Consider the following 20,416-nt stretch of genomic DNA (forward strand, 5'->3'; position numbering starts at 1 on the left):
GTTTCACAAGAACTACTTTACAGTTCTCAGTGTCCCAAGCATCTCCCATTGGGTCCCACTTCTTAAAGGTTCCCTCAGACCCAACACCAACAGGATAGGGACCAAGTCACCAACACATAAACACATCAGGGACATGCTCAAAGCACATCCAACCACAACACTCACTCGTTAAGAACAATAACACTAGCAATGCACTGATGCCTATTTTTGTACAAACACAACCCAAAAGATGTTGCATGAATCACTGTAGATAGTAAAAGACCTGACATGGAAATTGGTGTCCCTATTTCATGGCAGAGAACTAAGGTTCCATGGAGCAGTCAAAGTGCAGGTACACAGCGGAGTCACTAGACTCACCCTCGGTAATAAGGAGTCCCACAGAAGATATAATGGTGCCTGCTAACAAGTAATGCTGGTCAATGGGTACCAGAGCCTGGGATGAGACTCCTGGGGAGGGGACTGATATTATTCATCAGATTCTAAACTGACTTTGGCAGATCCTAACAAAAAGGCAGAGTGTGGAAATGCATGAAGCGCTTCCTTCTGGTGTCCCGAACATGAGTTCATGTCTGTCCTTAGCAGCAGTATCTCCAACCACGCCTCCCCACCGCCCAAGCTGCCGGGACAACAGGAAGCAGATGACAAAACATTTGTCCCTCAGTCCATGAGGTGGCCTGCTGTGACATCCCTAGATCTCCAGGAAAGGTCAAACAAAGCTTAAGAAGCCCCTGGAGTTGAACATCTGAGCACCGAAGTCACAGGGAACTTGTCTCTTTGAAAGTGAGGGAAGTTTAATTATTTTGGAAACCTGGCCAATATCAGGATGTGAGTGTGTTTTCTTTCTTTTGTGCTTGTGAAGCAAGCATGGGGGGAAGGATGGATTTGAAGGAGGGAGGAAGAGCCATTGCTATTCTGGTGCCTGACAGCAAACAACATGGAGATGCTAGAGTCTTTCCTCAGACTGCTCAGGAGAGAGGAGAGTGGTGGAGGCCTTGGGATGTGGCCCGGAGCAGACAGAGGGCATGGTGACTGTTTCTCCTCTTAGCTCTCTCTATTGAATTGGGGAGAGAGCTGGAGAAGCCAGGTGAAAACATCAGTGTAATCAGGAAATGGATACTGAGTCCTGGAAGAAAGGTTCATGATCAAGTTGTGCTGGCCCACAAAAGGCAGAAGTGAAAATTTATTGTAATGACTTATGAGACTATCAAAATTGTAACCAAATAAACAAGTTTAATTAACTCTCCCGCTTCTGAGAGGAAATGGTAACAAGTTGAAAGGGAATTTGAATGTGCTGAGTGAGGTATAGAAGGCATTTGTCCCTTACTAGGTGCTCCTGACTCTCCTCTCCCACTAGAGACCTGGTAGCTGCACATCTGCCCGAAAGCACCAGGTTCCCACTGACCAAAAAGAGCTGAGAACAGAAGCCCTAGCACTCTGTTTTCCTTTGACCTCTTCAATATTCAATATTCCTTCAGTCCTCCGCAAATTGCATGACTACAAGGAAAAGAGAGAGAATGATTACAGAAAGAGTTCCAGTTCCCCAAGGGACGGAATACCTGTGGAAGTATGCCACATGAGTGCCACGTGACTCAGTTTGCCACTCAGATCGGAAAGAAATGCACACTTTGAATCACTCATGTAGATCAAAGACATCGTTAGATCCCGTTCTGATTAAGAGGAGAGCACATTGGCTGCAAGATTCTGATGGGAATCTGTAGCTGGCAAGGCTTCCCAGGGAATCCCATGAGAGCAACTGGCAGAAGACAGTGTGAGCTGACCAGAAAATGGGGCAGAGATCCAGGGGGGCAATAGGGGACCCCCTGACTCAAGTGCAGGCAGCACAGGGTATATCATGTGTTCACAGGCAGATGTCATGATTAATGAGGAAAGCGGTAAGACAACCAGATCGAAATGCCAGCAAAACATCGTACAGCCATTCCCAAATCCTAAGTCTTCACCGTGTGTAGTGGGTAGCCATTCCAGCTTGGATCTGGAAGTTCCAACCCCCATTGAGACTCTGGCAACTGTCACGCCTACGAGGCAGGGCGAGGGGAGGCGCCGGGGGACCCGAGAGCTGGATGGGCCAGGGCTCGCTCCCTGGTGGTCTAGTGGTTAGGATTCGGCGCTCTCACCGCCGCGGCCCGGGTTCGTTTCCCGGTCAGGGAACCTGGAGAGAAGCCCTCCAGCAACAACCGTGTACCTTGTATACTCGGAATTAAAGCAGAGGATGTTCCTAGAGCATTGGTTCTCAACCTTCCTAATGCTGTAACCCTTTAATACAGTTCCTCATGTTGTCATGACCCCCAACTATAAAATTATATCGTTGCTGTTTCATAAGTGCAATCTTGCTACTGTTAAGAATTGTAATGTAAATATCTAATATATAGGATATCTGATAAGTGACCCCTGTGAAAGAGTCACTCAATCACCCAAGGGGTTGTGACCCTCCAGTTGAGAACCACTGTCCTAGAATTACTCAGGCTAGTATCATGGGTTATAGAAAAGCCATACACCTGCTTCTAGAAGTATTCTTGAGCAGATGCCCTCCCACCCAGCAACAGCAGATATCGTGGCCCTGCAATGTCATTAGCAGAGAGCGTCTAGCGTCTGTGCCTATGTCCTGAGTGCTGTGGTCAAGGAAGCTCTTTGGAGGGCACCTACCAGCAGCTTGTCCAGGCACTGGGTGGGAGAAGAGCAGACACCTCTCTCTGGCTGAGGCAGCCACTGTCCTGTTTCCCCACCCAGATGAAGTTTGGATGCCGTGTGTCCTGGAGCACTGTAAGGGCTCTGGTCAGCTTTACCCAATGTCTTTGGGTGTTGCTGGTCTGGGCACCCAGCAGACAGCTGAGGACAGTGAATCTACAATCTACTTTAAATCAGTGTCAGTTATTTCCTTGGGTTTTAGTGTGGGAAAGTTAGCAAACTCCAGAAACAGAAAAGTCAAATGCATCATCTCTACAACAACAAAATTCCTAGAATTGCTCACAGATTATCTTATCTGAGGTTTTGATCATGACAACTCTTTCTAGTCCCACTCTTTAAGATTTGTTTATATATGTGTGTGTCACATGGATGCCTTCAAGTACTTGCACGCACATGCCGCTAGAAGCCAGGAAATGACTTCAGACCCCTTGAAGCTGGAGTCACACTGTGAGCTGTCTGCCATGGATACTGGGAACTGAACTCCAGTCCTCTGAAAGAGCAACAAGTCCTCTCAGCTGCTGAGCCATCTCTCCAGTCCCACTATTTCAACGAACTCATCAGAAACAGTTACTCAGAACCTGTAACACACTGTCCTCAAAAAACAAAACCAAAAAAAACCCAAAACAACAAAAAACAAAAACAAAAGCAAAACAAAACTGTAAACAGTGATTAAGCTTCAGACTCTGTCTTAGTCAGTGTTCTATCTCTGTGAAGAGACACCATGACCACAGCAACTCTTGTAAAGGAAAACATTTAACTGGGGCCAGCTTATACTTTCAGAAGTTCAGTCCATTATTATCCTGGGGGGGAGGGGATGGCTGCATGCATGCAGGCAGATATGGTGATGGACGTGGTAGCTGAGAGTTCTAAATCCAAATCCACAGGCAGCAGGAAGATAAAGCCACTGGACCTGGTTTGGACTTTTGAAACCTCGAAGCCCACCAGGAGTGACACACTTCCTCCAAAAAGTCCACATCTACTTCAACTAGGCCACACCTCCTAATCCTTCTCAAGTAGTACCACCACCATTCACATACATGATCTCATGGGGGGCCATTCTTATTCAAACCACCACAGACTTATCCACTGAATCTTGCCTGGTGCACCAAGTAACTGATGTTGAGTGTGGCAGCATTGTTTATCCCAACCAGGACCTTTGGGTGTTGCTTGTAAGTACACAACCCTTTTCTCTTCCCCATCCAGTCTCAATATTCTTGAATTCATGCTTATTGACTTTGACTATGTGACAGGTACTTTGATTGAGTTTCCTAATTTCTCTCAAATCTTGCAATATTCTTCCATTTCCATAGTTGGGATACTCTTTTTTTGTTTGTTTTTTTTTTGTTTTTTTTTTTTTTTTTTTTTTTTTTTTTTTTAACATAAAAGGACTAGAGTTCCAGGATGTGATGCTGAGCCAGGCCCTCCTTCCTTCAGTAAAAATAAGGACATTACCCAGTTCCTTTGGGCTTGGTGACCTGGACACCTTACCCAACCATGGAAGAAGGACTTGAGGCCACTCTCTCCATAAGACTCAGCTTCAGAGGCCAGGAAAGCCAGCACCAAAAAAGAGAGAAGCAAAAATAGCTGTAAGTGAGATGTAGACAAGTTAAACTGGTACCTGCCACGGGAGGTGGAGTTCGCGCTCTGAGCATCCTCAGTCTAACACATGGCTGTTTGCTATCTATTCACTGACTGCTTTTTCTGCTGTCAAATAAATCCAAATTCCTGAATACTAACTTGGAATTATTCTGAGGAAAATATACTATTTTTATTTTAAGAATTGCAAGCAATTCTCCAGTGCTTTCAAAAATTGTATTTTCACCCCTATTAAATGCATGAAGATGCCTACAGGAGACTCAGCTCTAAACATCCACCAGGTCTGTGGTCCCTGAGACTGTCTTCTGACAGCCTCAGGCAGGTATCAATCACCCTTAACTTACATCTCTTCCTTCCCATTGTGCCTTCAACGAAACCAAAGCCTAGAGCCTGCAAGAGAACAGAGAAATAAAGAAGAAACAAGACACCAGCCCTCACCGTCATGGGACACTGTCAAAGGCTTACCAGATCAGTGAAGGTGATGTCTGCGGTGAACACTGTTGTCCCGGTTGGCTTTGCATTTATGTCTTAAAGTCTTGGTGGGATTTTCTGTTGCCAATGACCAGCAAACCAGGGAGATGGCCCTACTTTTCATCCGGGAGCAGGAGAGGGCTACTTTTAATCCTCATTGAGCTAGCTTCAAATGATACTAGAAGGGGGTGGGGAAGGCTGTTTTTTTTTTTTTTCTTTATGGCTGTACATCTAAGCTTTGTTTTCATTGATCAACTGCACAGCTAACAAAATGTCTCTGTTGTCTTTCAACTTCACAGACAATCGCTTCACACAGGAAACGGGACCCATTTGAAGTAGCCCATGCAAGCTCACATTTGCTCCTGGGCTGTGAGTGGGCCAACCCTGTCTCTGAGTACCTTTCTCCCTGGCTTGAGTCCCCCTAGGTGAGGCAGATGTGGTCCACTCCTTCTTGTCTCTAAAGGAACATCTGGTCATATAGTTAGGCCTGACTTTTGCTTCATATTTGAACCCAGTCCTTTGCTCCACTGGACTTCAACTGCCCTGCTCCATGTGAGGGAAGTCACAGACACTGCCATTCTGTGTGTCAAAGGAGATTTGTTTATCTTACTTACAGAGTCAACAGACCTGTGACTTCCTGCCAAGGACTACATTCTATAACAAGAAAGCCAGGCTGATAAAAGTAATTGTTCTGGAAAACTATGCTAACAATGCACCTGTACCTCCTCTTCCCTGTCAAGAGGCCACCTGGTGTTCAGTGGCAGGGAGGTTTGGGGTGCAGGTGACTGTACTGCTCAGAAGCCAGGCATGGTAACTGGAGAGTGAACACAGACACACTGTGTATCCTAGAGAAGTTTCACAGGCTGTCCCAAGACCTGAGACCCAACAATGGCAGCGTCACCCAGGAGGGCCTCCAACTGCAATTCCAAGCAAGGCAGCCCTTGGGTTATTCGGAGTAACAAACTACTCTGCTTTCACAGGATTCCAAGCTATCCAAGGAAAGACCTGGAGCTGCCAAGGCTGGAGTTCCAGTCTCATTCCTGCAGAGCCTGGCATGTCCCTTGGGGATCACCCTGGAGTCGGTTGCTATTCCTTCCCAGAGGGACATCAGTAGAGGAAGGGAAACTTACTGCTGCGTTATCCATGTCATGCTCTACACCTGCTGCTTGGTAGAACTTAATAGGACTTAATGAGGTCACCGAGGTTCTAGTCACATTTCAGTCAATCGATACTAGTTTGTCTTGTATGACATTAGGGACGGGAGTCACAGTGCTCAGAGGACAGCATGCTCAGCTTGTATTTGTTGTTTAGCAAGCAGGTTAGTGTTGCCTGGCGGTGGTGGCACACGCCTTTAATCCCAGCACTCTGGAGGCAGAGACAGGCGAATTTCTGAGATTAGGACCATCCATGTTCCAGGACAGCCAGGACTATACAGAGAAACCCTGTCTCAAAAAACAAACAGGAAAAGGGTTGGGGGAAGATTTGAGTTTCAGGCTTCCTTTCTGCCACATTCTGCACTCCTTTCCAATCTTCTTGTCATAACTCACTAGTGGAACACACGTGACACGTCTCCAGATAATTGTATGAAGAAAAGAAGAGGCAGGGACTGACCAAAGTCTGTCTGAGTGACATAAACCCACTCCCTCATCGTACACACAGAGAACTGCAGAGAAGGGGAGAGCCAGTCACAGCTGGACCACTGATTACAGGGTGGAGTAAGAAGATACCTCAGACATAAATGCTTCCCATAAGAGACAAAATACCAATGATCCACAGGAAAGAATTGATCAAAGTGTGGTGGCATCACCCAGCCTGTGGACTGGCCTGAGAACAAGACTATGAAACCAAAGCAAAGGCTCACCTGCTGAGAGGTACACGTGTTCTCACATGGAAACAAGAAAAAACTCCACCAACTCAAATCACCATGGCTTATGTATATTCAACACATTTATCATATTTTTTTCACACAGTCAAGTTTTCAGAAAAAAATAAGTATGAATGCTTTTTTGTCTGTAGGTCCCATGGTCTTACATTCTTGGTCATTAGAATATCTTGGGCCTTTGTAGCCACATACTAGCCCTCTATCCTGACAGTGTTGACTCAGGTCTGGGATTATGGAGGCTTTTAGACTTATTTAGACCTATCATTTTAAGAAAACTTCAGCATCTTGCCCAAGCTTCACCTCCTAATGCTTTCAGTCAAGATACTAATCCCTGGCAGAGTCACAGCTGGGAGTCAACCCCTTCTTAGAATCTGAGGATGCAACTCTCAGGTCTGGCCCCACCACCTTCTAAGAAGTTAGAGGAAATCATCACCACTTCACTATGATGACCAACTCTGAGGTCAAAAGTCACCATAAAAGCAAACAGACTCCAAACCACAATACCAGGTCCCAGGCAACACAATCAAAAGAGTCACAAAGAGCTATGTCTCATAATCTGTCCACGGTCACAGCATTCAAGCAGCAGGAAGCTCTGTGGACACCCATATCTATGGCAGCATCATCCACAGTGGCTAAAAGGTGGACACAACTGGTGTCCATCTACAGATAAATGGATATGCAAAATGTGATATATACATGCAACAGAGTAACATTCAGCCTTAAACAAAGAAAGATTCTGACACATGCCGTAACACATATGTACCTTGAAGGTATTCTTATCAGACAAATAAGCCAATCACAAAAGGACAAATACCATGTGGTTCCACTCATGAAAGCTATCGGCAGTGACAGACTCATAGAGAAGGAAGTAAAGGTGATGGCGGGGCCTGGGAAAGGGAAACGGAGAGCTGCATTTAAGAGAAGTGTGTCCATTTTGGGAAGACGCAAGGTTCTGGAGGTGGGTGATGGTGATGATCGCTCAACAAGGTGAGCGTGCTTCATGCTCGTGAACGCCACACTTGAAATGTTTAAGACAGAAACTCACAGTACAAGCAAGGACAACATTTTTACAAAGCAAGAAGTTCTTCGATGGTTATGCATTCACTCCCAGCTGTGGTGTCTAGGAAGCAGCTGCTATCAGTAGGTGAAAGACAAGCCTAAAATTTAGTCTTTGTTATAGTGTAGAATTTGAATGCTCGCCAATGGCCCTCTGTTGGTGTCTAACCTCCAGCCTAAAGGTGCTAAAGGCAGAGAGTGGAGCCTTTAGGAGGTGGACCCTAGGGAACAGAAGTTACGTTGAGGGACGATGACCTGGAAATGGATATTGGACACCCAACCCAACCCTCTTTCTCTGTGCTGTCCTGGCTCCCATGGGGTGGAGGAAAGACTCCCTTCACCACATGATCCTGTCAGAAAGTGCTGCCTCACCAGAGGTCCAAAGGTAACAAGGCCAGCTGACCACAGGCTGAAACCTCAAACCACCAGCCAAAGAACCTTTCCTCTTTTTCATTCTCTCAGGCATTTGTGACCGTATTGGGAAGCAGATCTGAAAGTGTGCCAATGGCTTTGCTCTCTTCCACTGTTTCCGTTAGATAATTTTATTTCTAGGAGCTGCAATGTGTTTGATGATATGCTCGACAGTGGTGAATATTTAGCTTATGAAGGAAATGCTTTTGGACTACAAAAGCACTGTTTTTAGTTTATCTTTAGCAACATGTTTTTCACAGTGGTTTGTACCCTGATTTAAGGATCACCTGTACATGATCAACAGCAATACTGTTCTTTTACATGCACCCCTTGCTGTTGGTGGGACAGCACTGAAACTGTGTGGTCTAGACAGGGAGCAGGCTACAAGGTAGCCTGTGGAACCCCCCAATTCTGCCATCACTCCCTGACTAATACTGTGTGCCAGCACCCCCTGTTCCCACTGTCCATCTTAGTCTATCCCACTGAAGGGAGATTATTTAAAAGCTTTATCCACCTTCTAAACCAGGGACTAATATGCCATCTTTCTTGGGGCTGCTACTGATTTGAGAAGGGGATGTAGTTCTGTTGTTCAGCAATGTGAGCACATACTACTGAAGCATCCACTTAAAACTGGTCGTGGGGTTAAAGTTTCAATATGTTTTCACAGTGACAAAAGTACAGACTTTAAAAGGAACCAAAAGAAGAAAGGGACCCAATACTGCCTTGAAAAGCAGAGGTGGAAGTCTAGGCATGAAACCCTGGGTTAGTGGGAGTGATTGTTTCGATGGTGGGAGAGAGGAATGCCTTTAACAGGTCTCCCACACCCAGGAGAGCACCTGCCTGTACAAAAGTGACAAGACCCGGGCTGGGAGAGAGGGTGGCTCCTGACAACCCGACAATGACACCAACTGCTTCTCCATGGGAAATGCTGCCCATCCCCCACCCATCGCTGTCTGAAAATGCAGATTGCACTGAAGCCCATATGCAAAACACTTTCCCCTACACACCCATGCCTACATGCATGCCTACAAGACAGTGTAGCTAGCAATAATTATTAAGACAGTGGACAATTATAACACTATAGTTTCTCCTCCCTCATGATTTCATAGAAAGAAGATTTGCCCTTATCTTGGGTCTTAGCCCCCTCAGTCTACAATGTTTTTCATTCCTTACTAAGGCAAAAATTCCCTTCTTTTACAGGAAGCACTTTTTAGAGTGTCTTTGGCATGTTTCAACTTCCAGCATCATTACTCTTGCCCTTGGGGCCATTAGAAATGGTAGTCTGAACATAAGCACTGTGGTGCAATGATAACATGATCGCCACAATGGCCACTGAGTAATTTAGAGTGAGCAGTATACACAGTGTGGACCCGCTGGACACAAGATGAGTCACTTCCTGGGTGAGGCAGTGTACTGGCAACATGGCGGGGATTTCATCACCTTGCTTAGGTGGTACACTGTTTAGGACATGAGTTGTTAAGTCTGGGGCTTTTCCGTTTGCTGCTTCAGACTGTGATTGACCAAGAGTAGTGAAACTATAGAAAGTGAGCCTGCAAAGCAGAAGGTCTGTTCTTCTCAATGGGAGAGGATGAAGACTATTGGGTTGGGCAAGAGACTTGTTAGGTAACATCACAGTAACAAAGCCAAGACTACAGGGGTGAATAAGTTGACCCTGCATGGATTTCTCAGTGCCAGGAGGCCTACCCAGGCCCTCTTCAGCCTCACAGGGGCTGCCCAAGGGTTTTGGGTCAGTTCTTCCTTTGACACTTAAGAAGAGTAAGGAGTCACAGCAGAGGAGCGGGAGAGAGGAAGTTCTTCACCTTTTCCTAGCACTTCTGTGGGAAAGCTGGGCCAGCTTCTGTGAAAGTGGCCCCAGATACATCCTCTCCAAGCAAATTCTAAATGACCTCCTTTCTTGCTTAATTTCTCTTCTCTTTCTCACCATCACCTCTCCATGAGTTCCAGCCTCACCATCAGTCTTGAGAAAAGAAAAATTAATCCTTGAGAGCACAGCGTACGGCAGAGATGATCCTTGCCTTGTGCCTGCATCCTCAGCCTGGCCCCAAGTCAGAGTGAGGGGGGTTGGCTGGGTGGTGGCTACGCAGAAGGCAAAGTCCATGACTTTGAGCTTAACCTTTTGGTGAGGCAATCTTCAGGAATCTAGAAGCCCTTGCTGCAGAAGGCTGAAGAACAGCCATAGTATTTGATGTGTGGGCGGCAATGAATCAAGGTAGACAGTTTCCTTACAGAATCTTTCCTCTTTCTTCCTTTGTTCACTGTCCCCACCCTTTGGCATGGTTCCTTGGCGATTTTTTTCTTCCTGGAGGTAGGGTTATGTGCACATGCATGGAGGCAGTGATATGCCAGCAGCTTGACTTCATGAGACATAGTCTCTCCTTACATGGATGATGGAAGACCACACATTTAAGGACCTAAGAACTAGACAAGCTCAGACATTTACTGGGAGTTGGACCCATGCTATTTAACATTTGGCTGGAAAAATGCAATGATGCTCACTTTGCCTGATTAGAATATTTACAGAAAATTTAAATGTTGAGTTTTCTAGGAAGGGATGGGAACTGTTGATGGTTGTGGCAAAGATTTGAACAGCAGCAGCAAATATCTCTCTCTCTCTCTCTCTCTCTCTCTCTCTCTCTCTCTCTCTCTCTCTCTCTCTCTCTCTCTCACACACACACACACACACACACAGAGGGGGTTTTATGTTATTTATATTGTCTAAGATCATTTGATTAAATATGATTAGGGAGATCTTACGTTTCAAAATCAAGGGTGAAAAGAATTTAAGGACATCACATTGGACCAGAAACACTTTAAACTACAGAATTGGGGTCCCTTAATGCCTGCTGCTGTCTGGTCCTGTTGATTGTCCTGGGTGTGCATTACTTAGCTGGATCTCCTTGTTGTGGCTGCAAACCCACATCACTTATTTCAGAACAGCACCAAATGTTGGCTCCTGTCCCTGTGGCCCAATGTGTGTATGTTTACACACAGAAGGAGATCAAATACTCCTTCCGAATTGAGGTGGTGTTCTGTAGTCAATGCTCAACTCTGACTTCTCATTAACTACTGGGACCCACACTCCACACACAGCTCAAAGAAACAGCACAGGAATGAAAACATAAACTGAAGAGCGGGACCTACCTACTTAACCATGAGGCTCTGGCTCTTGGCTCTTTATTTAAGAGCTATTGTCTGGACCCAGAGCAGGCTCTGGCACAGGCCTATGCCTCTCCCTGTCCCTTTTTCCTCCCTCTGTGGTGAGGAGGCTAAGGGCAGGGCTGTGCATCCACTTCACAAGCTGTGACAAGTGAGATTTGTCACAGTAGGATTCATATAGGGCTTGCTAGTGAGCTCATTAATATGCCTACTGTATATCCATGCTTGCAATAAATCAGATAGTACACTGGATCTGCTCTGTGAATGTTCACATGCTTACTGCTGTCTGTGATGGGGAAACTGACCTCATGTCAGATCTTCACCACAGGGCCACAGAACTAGAGTTAGTGCCACTGCCCACCCCACACGGGTTTTTTTGTTTCTGACATGCTCTTTATGCCATGAAGACCGGAAGAGTCCTTGAAGCTGACTCTAAAACTCTGGGAAGGAGTGATGGGTGCCTAAGTGAAGAGCATCAAGATTTTAGTGCAGGGTCCGTCCCCGTGGCCTTTGAACGGTGTTGGACTCAGTGGTTCAGTGGACGCTCCCACTCCAGCAGTCTCGTCAGCACACAGCCATGTCCCACACCTGACTATGGTACAGGTTGTTTACATGCCAATTGGTTTTTTGTTTTGTTTTGTTTTGTTTTTGTTTTTGTTTTTTTTGTTTTTTTTTTTTTTTTGCTGTGCAACCTAGGAAAGAATTTTGATAAATTTGGAGTTGGAGTGTTTCCCTTCTGACATTTATAAATAGTAATTTCTCATAATTTTTTACTTTTACTTTCTAATGTTGTCTTAAGATTAGAAATAGATCGCTAGTGAAAGACTGAACATATTAACTAAGGAAACTGAAGATGAGTGTGAATGACGGGTGGGACCGAAGACAGACGGTGGCTCACACTGGACAGAAACTGGTTAAGACCCCCAACTGATGAGATGGAAAGAAGACAGGACCATGAACTTTTTGAAAATAGTCTTATGAGTTATGATTAGATAAAAAATATAAAATTATCAGGTCAAAACAAAACCACGTATAATACAAATATACAACTTTAGTTTTTAAATACATGGAATGTTTAATTTTTGTTAGTGATTCATGAAGTACTTTATTTACAAAGACATTCAATGTGACATTTAATAGATACAATTGGCTGTAGGATAAATATTTAATAAAAACAATACAGTTATGGTCCATTAATGAGTCACTGGAAAACATGTATTGAAAAGTATTTAATGATTAAAAAATAAAAGTTACATATAAAGGAAATATACTTTATTAACATAGTTCAGCTGTACCTACAACTTTTTAATATAATATTTTTTATTAATTCTTTGATAATTTCATACAATGTATTTTGATTATATTCACCATCTGCTCCTCCCCAAACTCTTCCAGATTAATTCTTCTCTCTCTTATCCCCCTTCCCTTAACTTCGTGTCTTTTTTTGGACATGATAATTTTTTATTATTCTCTTTTAACAATACATTGTTACTGAAAATAATTTGTTTCAGACAGTCTATTACTGACACTGTTCCCCCTCCCTCAGCCTCCCCCAAACTCTCCCACCTTCCCACTCACCTCACTCCATGTCTCCTTTTCTTTCTCTGTAGAAAACAAATAGGCGAACACAAAAACAAACAAACCAGAATAAAACAAAGCAAACAGACAAAGAGGAAAAAAAAACATCAGAACCAACAGAAAACAAAAAACAGATGTGGTGGTATTGTGTTCCCCAATATATTGTACACCCTAATAAACTTATCTGGGGTCAGAGACAGAACAGCCACTAGATACAAAGGCTAGAAAATGGTGGCACTCACACCTTTAATCCTAGCATTCCAGAGGCAGAAATCCCTCTGGATCTCTGTGAGTTCGAGGCCACATTGGAAACAGCCAGGCATGGTTTAATCCCAGAAAGCGAGCCTTTAATCCCAGGGAGTGGTGGTAGAAAGCAGAAACGTAAGGTGTGAGGACCAGAAACTAGAAGTATTTGGTCTGGTTACGCATTTGGCTGGTTAAGCATTCAGGCTTTCTAGCAGCAGTTCAGGTGAGACCCATTCTGGATGAGGACTCAGTGGCCTCCAGTCTGAGGAAACAAGACCAGCTGAGGATCTGGCGAGGTGAGGAAGCTGTGGCTTGTTCTGTTTCTCTGACCTTCCAGTTCACCCCAATACCTGGCTCATGGTTGAATTTATTAATAAGACCCTTTAAGATTCATGCTACAAACAGAGAAAAACTAAGGGTAACATATACACACAAGAGATACACTTACACAAACACACAAAACTCATAAAAACACAAAAGTGGGAACCATAACAGATAAGCAAAAAACAGGTAAGGTAAAAAATGCCCAAAGAATTATGAGACAAAAAAAAATCACCAAAAATACCTTGAATTTGTTTTGTGTTGGCCATCTACTGCTGGGATGAGGCCTCCTCTAAGTGTGGTTTGTATAACCAGTGAGACGCCATTGGAGAGAACTAATTTTTCCATTGCAAGCCATTGTCAATTGGAGAGAGCCTCTGGGTTAGGGATGGGTGCTCATGTCTACTTCCTCTCTCGGTGCTAGGACCCCATCTGGTTTGGATCTGTGCAGGCCTGTGTATGCTGCCAAAGTCTCTGTGAGTCAAAACGTGTGTCAGCCCTATTGTGTCTGAAGACACGGCTTCCTTGGGATTTCCCATCTCCACTGGCTCTTACTACCTTTCTGCCTCCTCTTCACGTCCACCTCCCTTCTGCAACTCCAGTTTCATGTCTTCTTTCTTGTGCTGTTCATATACTCCAGTATGGGGTCATCCACCAGAGCATGGCTGACTTATTGAGGACCACATCATTAGAGAAAACTGACCCTTCCTCTCCTAGAAGCTATCAGCTGTCCATGGCTCCTCAGTTAGGGGTAGGGACTCACGAGCCCCTTCCCCTCCATGCTTTTTTGTTTTGTTTTGTTTTTTAAGCAAAAATCAAATAAGCCAAAATCATAAAAGAAATAAAAGATGTATATGTATATGAAATTCAGAGCCCACTGGGGAACTCCATTTAGACCTTCATTCAAAGTTAAGCAACCGTGTAACTACACTTGAAGAGCAGCGTGTGCCATCAGGCCACATCCCATTGCTTGTCATGGTCTGTCCGGCATGGTATGAGGTCTGTTAGGCAGTCCCCAAAGGAACCTGTCAGCAGTACTGTCACCTGCCCTGCTATAGCTAAGAGACTAGCCACGACATCTGTGTGGTGTTTTCTTCCTCTCAGCCCACACTGATGCTTCTTCAGCCTCCAGATCCCCAATCAATCCATTTTCTCCTCCACTCCTGCAAAGATCCCAGACAAACCTGCACGACCTCAGACCTGACTACAGCATGGTCTCCCGATGGCTCTCACCTGGCTTATTTTTAATCCATTCTCCACAGAGCAGGCACCGTGATACTTTGAATGTGTGTGTTCAATTCTCCTGGTGAACGGCCACCATTAGGGGCCTAGCCTCCCGGTGTGCCCAGAGTAAAGTCCATATTTGTAAACCCTGGCCTGCTGTGTGCTCAGTTCACCTATGGCCCAGTCCCATCCCGGTTCTTCTCCGCAAGATCTGTCTTGCCTCCTTGCTAAAGACCTCACGGCCTTGGCCTTCCTCCCCCAGCACCTGTCAATTCACGCTGCTTCATCAGCACTGACTCATTTGCTTGTCTGTCTCTTGCCTCTCCCCTGTACACTATCAACTGACTAAGGGCAGGAAAGACTTCACCCAGTTTGTCACTGTGTGCCCAGCACCTCCTGGGTAAAAAGTGAGATTCCATTTCATCTCCAGACAGAAACGTTTGCTTTTTTGTTACAGGTGATGTTCCCCACCCCATCATGCTGTACCCTTTTACATGTAACATGCTGGGTTTGACCCAGTCCATAACTCGCCAGCACTCCAAACTGTCATTTCAAACATAATGAAAAGTACAAGTTATCTGGACAAGAATATGCCTCATCTCCACAGTTAGCTGGACGAGGGCACATATTTGAGAAAAACTTTCAACTAATTCTAGAAGTAGTAAGGATTGAGGCAATTAAGATTTGACATATGTAGTCACACAATGGATAAGGGAATTGTGTTTTATTTTATAAAGAGGAAAATGGGAGACAATCCAGATATGAGGTCATTTTTATATGGTTCCTACTCAGTGAAAAGCATTTACTCGATATGACTTCCAGACTGACAATGGGAAAGCAGCACCAGGCACATTTTTAGGTGTGGTGGCTCCTAATGAGCCTGCACGAAACAGGGCCTGGTAGGGTAACATGCGGTAAGGGCTCAGACAAATTCCCTGAATGAGGAATAATTCCCACATAACGTGACATTTTTATGAAGAAAAACTGTTATTTTTCTTCACTTCTTATATTTTATTTATTAATTTTGGGATAGAAAATTGCTATAGTTGCTTTGAGTGTTCCTCAAAAGCTAGCCTGTCCTCAGCCCTTGTGTTGTGGAAGGTGAGTCCTGCTGGGAAAGAGCTAAGACATCAGAGACATGCCTTCCCGGGAGACTGGAGGGCGCTGGTCATTTCCTTCTGTTTTACTTTCCTGCCATGAGGCAAACAGCTTTTCTCTGTCACTCGCTCCTCATACGATCTGTCACCACAGGCTCAAAGCAATGCAGCCCACTGATCATTGAGTGAAAGCGCCAAGATTGCCAGTCTCAGTAAACCTTTGGTCTATACTGGTTATCTCCAATATTTGCTATAATGATAGAAAGCTGACTGGCACATGTAATTGATTCTTTTGATTCTTTTGGGGAGCCTACCACTCAGCTCCCAAATAAATTCATAGAGACTTATTCTTACTTATGAATACCTGGTCTTAGCTTGGTTTAATTCTAGCCAGTTTTTCTAACAAATTAACCTGTTTCTCTTCTACTCTACATTTTGCCTTTGGGATTTTTTATCTTTCTCTATTCTATTTGCCTTTCTTCCCTTCTTACTCTGTGGCTGGTTGTGTGGCTGGGAGCCTGGTCCCTGGCATCCTCCTTGCCTTCTCCTTTTTTCATTCCTCCCTCTTCTCTCTCCTTTTCTTATTCTCTCTGCCTGCCAGCCCTGCCTATCCTTTCTCCTGCCTTGCTATTGGCCATTCAGCTCTTTATTAGACCAATCAGGTGTTTTAGACAGGCAAAGCAGCACAGCTTTATAGAGTTAAACAAATGCAACAGAAAAGATTGCAATACACTTTGGCATCATTAAACAAATATTCCACAGCATGAAAGATTGTAACACAACTTTTACTAATATTCCACATTTCCTCCTTTTTTGTCTAAATAAAAATGAAAGGTTTTAACTTTAACAAAGTAAAACTATATACAACAAAACAGTTATCAAATAAGAATTACATTCACAATATTCAGTCCATTTGTATTTAGAAAATTCAGAGAAAATACTCCATCATCTATCTTATCTTATTTTAGTGATTCCAAAGTTTTATAGCTAATTTTCTTTCTATCATAACTAAGGAAAGTTATAACTCTATTTAGTCTTTAACTTCATCAAAGACCCCAGAAATATGTAATATTATCTAACAACAGAGACATCTGGCTGCCTGGACAGTCACCCAAAGTGCTTCTGCAATGTTTGGCATCCATCTTTGGCCTACAGGCATAGAATATCTGGCAAACTTTTCAGTAAAGCAGAAATCTTAAGGGACTGTCCTGCCTTGCTTTGGAAAAGTTCATCAGTCTTTTTCCTGTGTACTGCTTGTCCAGTCTGTCCAGCATATTGTCAGCAGTGAAGGCTAGATCAGTTTCTTGCCCAAGTGGCTAGTCTTGCCACATTGAAGGCCAAAAAGCTTCTTCAATGCCTATCATTCTTTTATGAAGTAAATTAGTGCTGCCAGGACCAGATGTCTCTCATTGTCATGAAAAACCTAGGTTACTAAACATCTTAAATGCCATATTCTGTAGGTCTTTGAAGTGTTTGAAAATCATCTATCTGTCTAAAATATACCTGTTTAACCTTGAAAACACACCTAATGTGACTACAAATTTGATTATTATAGATGAACTACTAACCTCATTTCTTAATTATACATTGCATCTTAAATGAACTGCATAAGCACAATACCTCAAACAAGAGTAGAAACATACATATAGTTTAACAAAATAACTTTAAATTTATATAAATATATAAAATATCTGAGATTAATGGTTGTCTTTTTATCCTCTATTCCTATATTCCCTGTTGTTTGAATCTTAGATGGTCTTTTAATAAAAAACCTGGTACCAGATATCAAGGTAAAAGCTGAAAGATCAGAGAAGCAGAAGAGACAGCCACTAGTTCTTACTTCTATGAAATCCTCAGCCTAAAGAGAGTAAGTTCTTGTTTCTTCATGCCTTATATACCTTGCTCTGCCCTGCCATATTACTTCCTGGGATTAAAGGCGTGTGTGCTTCCCAAGCAAAGGCATGAGATCTCAAGTACTGGGATTAAAGGTGTGTGCCACCACTACCTGACCTCTATGTCTAATCTAGTAGCTGGCTCTGTCCTCTGATCCTCAGGCAAGTTTATTAGGTTATACAATATATCACCACAATTCTCCTAAATGATAACAAACATTCATAACCCACCAAATAACCAACAAGCACCCACCCCATCTCTTGCAAATGTGGGCATCATCTTCTCTAGACCATTTCCTATTGTCTGTGGGCAAAGACATCTTTAGGGGTCTCTGTGAAAATTTAGATAATGGTCAAGTCCTGGGAAGACCACTTGTAACCTTTGTTGATGTATATCACCTGTCAAAATTTAGGAGGTCTCCTCTGATCAAACCTGATCTATTTCAACCTGGAACAAATCCACAGCCTCTTGTTTCCTGTGGAAACAAAAGCAAAACCTCTTGTCCAAAGTAGCATATTTTTTATTTCATTTTTAAAGTTAAGATAGCCCTAAGGTATCTAGGTTGGTTCAGTTTTGCAGTCCAGTTTGCAATCCTATCTGTCAGCAGTTGTTGATTGATTATCAGCATTCAAAAATTTCAAAATTAACACAACAACATACAGGTTCCAGACTCCCTGTGTATTTCCCATTTCTATGTGGCTTATTCTTTTTCTTACATTACTTTACTTTTCTCTTTAAATATGTTACTTTATTATTTGTAAACTATTTACTTTTTCCTGACTGTCTATATCCTTTCTCTTTTCTTTCTTTTTTTTATTTATAATTTGATTTAATTTTACATATCAGCCACAGATTCCCCTGTCCTCCCTCCTCCCACCCTCCCCCGCCCTCTCCCCATCCCAACCTTCATTCCCATCTCCTCCAGGTCAAGGACTCCCCTGGGGATTCAACTCAACGTGGTAGATTCAGTCCAGGCAGGTCCAGTTTCCTCCTCCCAGGCTAAGCAAAGTGTTCCTGCATAGGCCCCAGGTTCCAAACAGCCAACTCATGCACTAAGGACAGGTCCCAGTCCCACTGCCTGGGTGCCTCCCAAACAGTTCAAGCTAATCAACTGTCTCACTTATCCAGAGGGCCTGATCCAGCTGGGGACTCCTCAGCTATTGGTTCATAGTTCATGCGTTTCCACTAGTTTGGCTATTTGTCCCTGTGCTTTTTCCAATCTTGGTCTCAACAATTCTTGCTCATGCAATCCCTCCTCTTTCTCACCAATTGGATTCCTGGAGCTCCACCTGGGGCCTGGCCATGGATCTATGCATCTGCTTCCATCAGTCATTGGATGAGATTTCTAGCATGACAGTTAGGGTGCTTGGCCATCCTATCACCAGAGTAGGTCAGTTCAGGCTTTCTCTTGACCATTGCCAGTAGTCTATTATGGAGGTATCTTTATGGATTTCTTGTTACCTCTCTAGCACTTTGCTTCTTCCTATTCCCATGGGTTCTTCATTTATCATGGTCTCTTTTTCCTTGTTCTCCCTCTCTGTTCTTGATCCAGCTGGGATCTCCCGCTCCCCTAAGCTCTCTTTCCCTCAACCCTTGTCCTTCATTAACCCCCTTCACGTTCAGTTTGCTCATGTAGATCTCATCCATTTCTCTGTTGTTGGGGGATCCCTGTGTCTTTCTTAGGGTCCTGTTTTCTAGGTAGCCTCCCTGGAGTTGTGAGTAGCAGTCTAGTTATCCTTTGTTTTGCATCTAGTATCCTCCTATGAGTGAGTACATACCATGTTTGTCTTTCTGAGTCTGGGTTACCTCACTCAGGATGATTTTTTTCTAGATCCATCCATTTGCTTGCAAACCTCATGATGTCATTGTTTTTCTCTGCTGAGTAGTACTCCATTGTGTATATGTACCACATTTTATTTATCCATTTTTCAGTTGAAGGGCATCTAGGTTGTTTCCAGTTTCTGGCTCTTATAAACAATGCTGCTATGAACATAGGTGAACATGTGTCCTTGTGGTATTATTGAGCATTCCTTGGGTATATGCCCAAGAGTGGTATAGTTAGGTCTTGGGGGAGATTGATTCCCAATTTTCTAAGAAAGCACCATATTGATTTCCAAAAATAAAGCATCTTCAACAAATGGAGCTGGCATAACTGGATGTCAATGTGTAGAAGGCTACAAATAGATCCATATCTGTCACTGTACACAAAACTTAAGTCCAAGTGGATCAAAGACCTCAACATAAATCCAGTTACTCTGAACCTGATAGAAGAAAAAGTAGGAAGTCTTGAATGCATTGGCATAGGAGATCACTTCCTAAATATAACACCAGTAGCGCAGACACTGAGAGAAACAATCAATCAATGAGACCTCTTGAAGCTGAGAAGCTTTTGTAGAGCAAAGGACATGGTCAACAAGACAAAGTGACAGCCTACAGAATGGGAAAAGATCTTCACCAACCCCACATCTGACAGAGGGCTGATATCCAGAATATATAAAGAACTCAAGAAATTAGACATCAAAATACCCAACAGTCCAATTAAAAATGGGCTATAGAGCTAAACAGAGAATTCTCTACAGCGAAAGCTCAAATGGCTGAAAGACATTTAAGGAATTGCTCAACATCCCTAATCATCAGGGAAATGCAAATCAAAATGACTCTGAGATACCACCTTACACCCGTCAGAATGGCTAAGATCAAAAACACTGAAGAGAGCTTATGCTGGAGAAGATGTAGAGCAAGAGGAACTCTCCTCCACTGT

General features: G+C 43.7%; 1 long non-coding RNA gene and 1 other non-coding gene across 2 annotated transcripts; both read left to right on the top strand.

Annotated features, from left to right (window-relative positions):
- The first annotated feature begins 2,094 nt into the window (after positions 1-2,094).
- Positions 2,095-2,166, top strand: Trnae-cuc. Its single transcript has one exon. It is a non-coding gene; the product is annotated as a tRNA-Glu (tRNA).
- LOC119087945 lies at positions 2,095-12,128 on the top strand. The gene is made up of 3 exons (XR_005091498.1): positions 2,095-2,149; positions 3,649-3,650; positions 12,115-12,128. It is a non-coding gene; the product is annotated as an uncharacterized LOC119087945 (long non-coding RNA).
- The last annotated feature ends 8,288 nt before the right edge of the window (positions 12,129-20,416 follow it).

The sequence above is a fragment of the Peromyscus leucopus genome, chromosome 5 (genome assembly GCF_004664715.2).
Source record: "Peromyscus leucopus breed LL Stock chromosome 5, UCI_PerLeu_2.1, whole genome shotgun sequence".
NCBI lineage: Eukaryota > Metazoa > Chordata > Mammalia > Rodentia > Cricetidae > Peromyscus > Peromyscus leucopus.